A 6,000-nucleotide genomic window follows, 5' to 3' on the forward strand; every position below is an offset into this window, starting at 1 on the left:
TCGATTGCGTTCGACAATCGAATTGCAATTATTCAATTGCGTTCAATTGCGTTCAATTGATTCGACGTTCGATTCATTTGATTGACACCATCTGGAGCTTTCTAGTGGTGAAATTTTTTTTTTTAGCTATCATTTCCAGATCATTAGCGATAAGCTAAAGTTTACCAGTCATTGAGCCAATTTTCAGACCGCACCCGCAAAACTCCCCACACCCTGCCACACGGAAGACTAGATTTCATCTACCATTTTTGGCGTGATTTTGGAGCTTCCGAAAATTATTTCTTGCTGGCGTGGTGTAAGGAGGCGATTCTTTGTAAGAAGGTGCTTTTTTTGTGTTTTGAAAATGGAATAACTTTGGGAATACTTAACCAATTCTAATAAATGACCCCTCATTTTTCTCACAAAGGTAAGGACTTTTAAATAAAATTAGTTTGGTTTCTAAAAATTGAGGGGAAAATTTTGGCCTGTCCACCCTACAAATAGCTTTTACTGTACCAGATTTTTTCCGCATCTCCGCACAATTTTTCGATGACTGCCTTATAATGAACAAAAATACACTACTGAGAAAATTGTCAGCAATTGGGCATCAACAGATGATGCAGACTATTCGTCTACAGATGATGATGAATGATTCATTTTGTAAATAGGCAGTCGAGCTCCTCTATAAGCTTTAAAGCTAGTAGTATACAGATTTGTACAAGTCATCTGGGGTATTTAAGGGACGATTTTGACATATTTGGGCATTACTCTAAAAGTATTAATCCTAGAGATCCGATTTTTTGATATTTCATTTATCAAATATATATTCTATTACTTTTCCTTGAAATTTAGTAGATGCTAAATTAAATACCCCGCATTTCGGGGTAATTACGGGACACCCTTGGGGTAATTATGGGACAGGTATAAAATGTTATTTAAAAATCCAGATATCTTTCCAAAAGGCTACGATATTTAAGGTTTTGCATCCACTTGATGACTTCAAATTCAAGTGCTATCATTTAAAGGACTTTAAGTTTAACAAAATTAGTGACAGTGTCCCATTTTTACCCCAGCCTTTTTCCCATTGGGGGGTAATAACGGGACACTTCAATCAATAATATTTCTATAGAGCAATCTAGACTAACTGAAGTATATTTAGATGCAAACCTTTGCAGGTCTTGAAAGACTTAGTGTAGTTATGATTCCATTAAACTAGAAAATCAAGTTTGTAGTTTTCTTATAAAAATAAACACTTCAAACTCAAACTTAAGTGTCCCATAATTAACCCAAGATTAAGATTTGACTACTGGGTAAATATGGGACACACTTTTTAGAGATGAGGTGTCTTGTTTGATGTGACTATTATGATTTCAAACCATAGTATCTTGATGTCAGAATTCAGTCAAAATATAATCAAAGTGATTGCAGTTCTTCCTGACACTAAAACTTGAAAAGTTCCTTCTAAAACTATGAAAATTGATTTTTATGGTGACATGTGAAACCTTTGTTGAATAATCAAAAGTATATGTTAGAATAACTTATATAAAGTATTCCCAATCTCCAAAATCCTCTCCATCTGAATCCAAATTTATAATAATACCACCATTTTTAGGGGTGTCCCATATTCACCCCTTAATTTTAACTGTCCCGTAATTACTGTACCCCAGATGACTTATACACTTTTTTCGACTTTATAAAGACAGTTAGGAACATTTGGAGAGTTCCTGTACGCGCCCGCAATCAAATAAATCATATTTCTGCACTCATAAAAAAATTACGTTTGTGTCTTTTTTTACCGTTTTTTGCCTAGGCGATATAGCAAACACAATAAGTATAAGCTGACTTTGCCTTTAATTTGGCTGTAAAAAATCTTTGCGTCGGTAGAAATTTCTCCAACTTTCAACAATGATAGCACACACCTATTTAAACAAAATTAACCAGTGCATTTTTTCTCTTTCTACTTCTTCATCTTCAATGAAGCTCTTAAAGTCAAATAGAATTAAGCACATAAGATATTCTTATAACTGTGAAATGGCGTTTGCGCTTTCACTACGGTGGTTGTAACTCGCGCGGTAACAAACTCGTCTTCTGTTGGCTGATCTTATTGGGCGTTTTGGCATTACCACCCTCGAAGCATCGGGCGCCTTTATCATTCGGCAATTCTGTCCATCATTTTAAATGAGTTAGGTGTCAATCACATATAAGTTGTGTTCACGTCATTTCCAGCCCCAAAAAGTGAGTCGGTCGGTCGATCGGCACTAAAACTACCGGAAAAGTGCACTCTGAACCTAGGCAGTCGGTCAGCACTAGAATCATTAGAAAAATGCGCCCTGAACATAGGTTTGTTCGCGCAGCAAGAATTATCAAGAACACCACCTGCATTATGATCTTTGTTACATATCACGGTTGCAAAAAACAGCACAGTTGCATAGCGCTTTTTAACGCAAACAATCTTTGAAAAATTACGGACGGAAAGCTTCTTTGAACTAACACTGGATGATCAAATCGGCAACTAACGATGAATGTACCGGGTGACCCACAAAAAAGTTCAGACGTTTCCCGACATCTTGAGGCCGAACAAATGTCCCAAAGTGCTTGAAATTTTGATATTTAGAAAGTAGATATCCTAACTTAAAATTTGAGCTATCACTTTTTAAATTTGACCGACTTGTTCTCTACTTATGAGCTTTTAAAGTCGAAATTCACTTTTCGGAAAGTGTAAAAAACACGTAAAAAAGAGGTATTAAATGTATGCAATCAATTAGAAAATCACTTACAAATTGACTTTAACGAGTTTTATGACTTTATAATTAATAAAAACACCTTTAAAAGTAATTTTTGTTTAAAACAAGACTAGTTTTTATAAAAATTGGCGCTTTTGTAGATTTTTCAGATTTTTTTCAAAAACTGTATATCAAAACCGTCTAAAAATACCAAATTTGATACCCCTTTTTCATGTGTTTTTTACACTTAATCCGAAAAGTGAATTTTGAATTTAAAAGCTCATAAGTAGAAAACAAATAGGTCAAATTTAAAAAGTGATAGCTCAAATTTTAAGTTAGGATATCTACTTTCTAAATATCTAAACTCCAAGCACTTTGGGACATTTGTTCGGCCTCAAGACGTCGAGAAACGTCTGAACTTTTTCGTGGGTCACCCGGTACAAAATGCTTTGAAAAATATTGGTAAAAAATCTGATAGATTTCCGACTTTCCGACTGAAAAGTGTCGGATTTTTAAGAAAGAAAGTGAGTCGGTCGGACGACGGCGAACACAACTTATTTGTGATCTACGCATTAACAATAGATATAGGGCGCCCTCATCAAGATAAATCATTTGCTCTGGTCTCCGGCTTTGGAAAGTGGTAATGCTTTCGATTGTTCTCGATGGAAAATGGTAAGAAACTTAAGTTTACAAGTGTCATTTAGTTTTTGCTGGATTAATCTGTGGATGGTTTCCGTAACTGAAAGAATATATACATTAACATTGTAAAGGAGGGAAATGTACGCCAGAGCTGCGCCAACTTAACTGGGAAAAGTTGAAGGCAGCAGATCTTAAACCTCAAATCTACGCCAGAAATATCCGACGCACAAGCTGCAATTATTTCCAGACCTGGCTGCCCTGGTATTGGAAGGTGTTGGATATTCCTTAGAAAATTTGTTTCAAAACCTTTAAGAAATAGACCCCTTTCTTGCCTTACTTGGAAACTAAAGTTTATAGCCTTTTGAATGAAAAGAAAGTGTGATACCTGAATGAAGGGCGGTTATGTTAGGATATAGATAAAATGTGCCAAAAATTTGATTTCATTCTTCACATTCCGATCATCGCAGAAAAGTCGGCCATATTTGTTATGGTCTTGCTCATCCACCCTATCCGAATTAAATATAGCCCGCAATATAACCGGGTATGCCACACTTATAAATCGCGGGCATGAACCTGTGGCGATTTAACGCGCATGTCTCAATAGAGATAGTCCTTCCGGTGAACGGAACAGTTCCTTACCCTTCATGGAATCACACATCACCGAGTTAAAACGAACCCCGACCTCCTAATGCGCATCTTAAAACATAACGTTCAGATTTTTCAGTAATTAGGAATCAATTAAAGTGTACAATGGAAAAATTTTTCTCAATTCTAGAAGAAAAGAGGTTTTACAAAAATTTCTGCTGCATGTAAAACTTTAACATCTCTTCTTTAGTTCCCGAAAGTTCTTTTTCAAAACTTTCAATTTCATAGATATTTTTCAATCGCTTAAAGATAGGTAGTTTTTGCTAATGGCCACCAAACCGTAGGTTTGCTTGATAAGATTTTTACAGTATATCCCTGGTTGTTAAAACCCCCGGGGGGGCAGTGGGTTTACCAACTGACGGTATGTGCGGCGAAAAAATTGGCTTTTAGAATCGCACCCTTAAATTGGTGAAATTCATCCCCTCACAGTGCATTTTTTCAAACTCTTTTAAAGCAAAAAAAATCAACATTTTCGAGCAAAAATTTGCAATTTTTCCCCAGATTTGCTGAAATTTCCACCCTTACAGTGCATTTTTGATATTTTGAAAAACATACCCTTAATAACCGCCGCACATACTGTGAAATGATTATATCTTTTCATTAAAGTAATTATCGATTTTATTACGCTCTAAATTTGTTTTCATTTTATGTTTAGCAATTATGACGTCATCTCAGTTTAGTATCATTTTTATGTCTCTAGGGTAATTATATATTTTGATAAAAGCGATGTGCAGTGAAACTTTCTTGCTCAATGAAATCAGTTTTTAATAAGAGACGTATGAGAAAGGTTGTGTGTGTGTGTTTACACGTTTCAAAACGCCTTTTCAACTCCAGGAAACTTGGTCGCCAAAGTTATGCTTGGTAAAGCATAATTCAAGTTTCCATCATTAACAACAACTCTGGTTGTGCATGCTGGTAAGCTTCTATTCTTTGTTTGTTTCTCTGCTTTTTGCTTGTGTCCTTTCACTGCACTGCTTAGCCTTTTTTAAGTTAGTTTTGTCTGTTTTATCTTAATCAATTTTTCCTTAAGTCCTTAATTTTCTATGTTTATAGTTCAATTTTCTAGCATTCAGTAGTCTATGTTCATAGCCTAGCATTTCATCCATTTTGATAGTTTTCTTTTGTATTCAATTTTTAGTTTGAACTACCTGCAAAGATCGTTCCAAACAGGCACATTTTTTGTTGTACTCCCGTCGCCCTTCTCAGACCACATTCAAACAGCAGCACGCTGCTTTTCTCCGACTGGTGTTTACCTTGTCAAATCGTCATATGAGGAAGGGTGGACCTATCTTCTAAAACATCGAAAACTGCCACGCCCATCAAAATGAGCAATCGCAAAAAGCTTATCAAGCGTGTCAGAATGATCCAAGAAGCTGTTCTGGACTACATGGATGAGAGCAGAGACGAACCATCCAAAATGACAGCCAAGCTGGACGAATATAGGGTTTCTCTGCGAGATGCCCACATCGATCTGGAACAAACCATTGATGAAGACGAATACTCCGAAAAGTTTGCTGAGAGTCGCAAACGAATAAGTGATCTCATCAAAGCCAAAATCATCCAAACCCTGGACGCTAAAGACAGCAAAAAGACTGAAGAGCAAGCTGAAGAGAAAGTCATTCAACATGCCAAGCAAACCTCTCAAGATAAAAGTCTGGAATTCCTGTCTGGTGAACTGGAGAGAGTCATTGCGGAGTTGGAACTGTTTTTCCTGTCATCAATCAAAGACAAGAAAGACTCCCAGCTAATTCATTGGAATGAAGAGCTCCCTGATCAGGTGAAACGTTTTTTGATACACTGGCAGAAAGGTATCATGTTATTATTCAGTCTCCCACTTCGAATACAGAGCTTGAGGAAAAAATCACCAAACTTGGCACCCGTTACCAAGAGCTTGCCAGCCGAAAGAAAGTCTTTGTAACAATTCTTAAGAAGGAAATTGTATCCAGGGAATTGGGGAAACAAGATCTCACCAAGGAAGCCCGTCTGAACATAAAATTACCAAGGTTCTCGGGAT

The sequence above is a fragment of the Clytia hemisphaerica genome, unplaced genomic scaffold (assembly GCF_902728285.1).
Source record: "Clytia hemisphaerica strain Z4C2 unplaced genomic scaffold, Clytia hemisphaerica genome assembly, whole genome shotgun sequence".
In the NCBI taxonomy this organism is placed as follows: Eukaryota; Metazoa; Cnidaria; class Hydrozoa; order Leptothecata; family Clytiidae; genus Clytia; species Clytia hemisphaerica.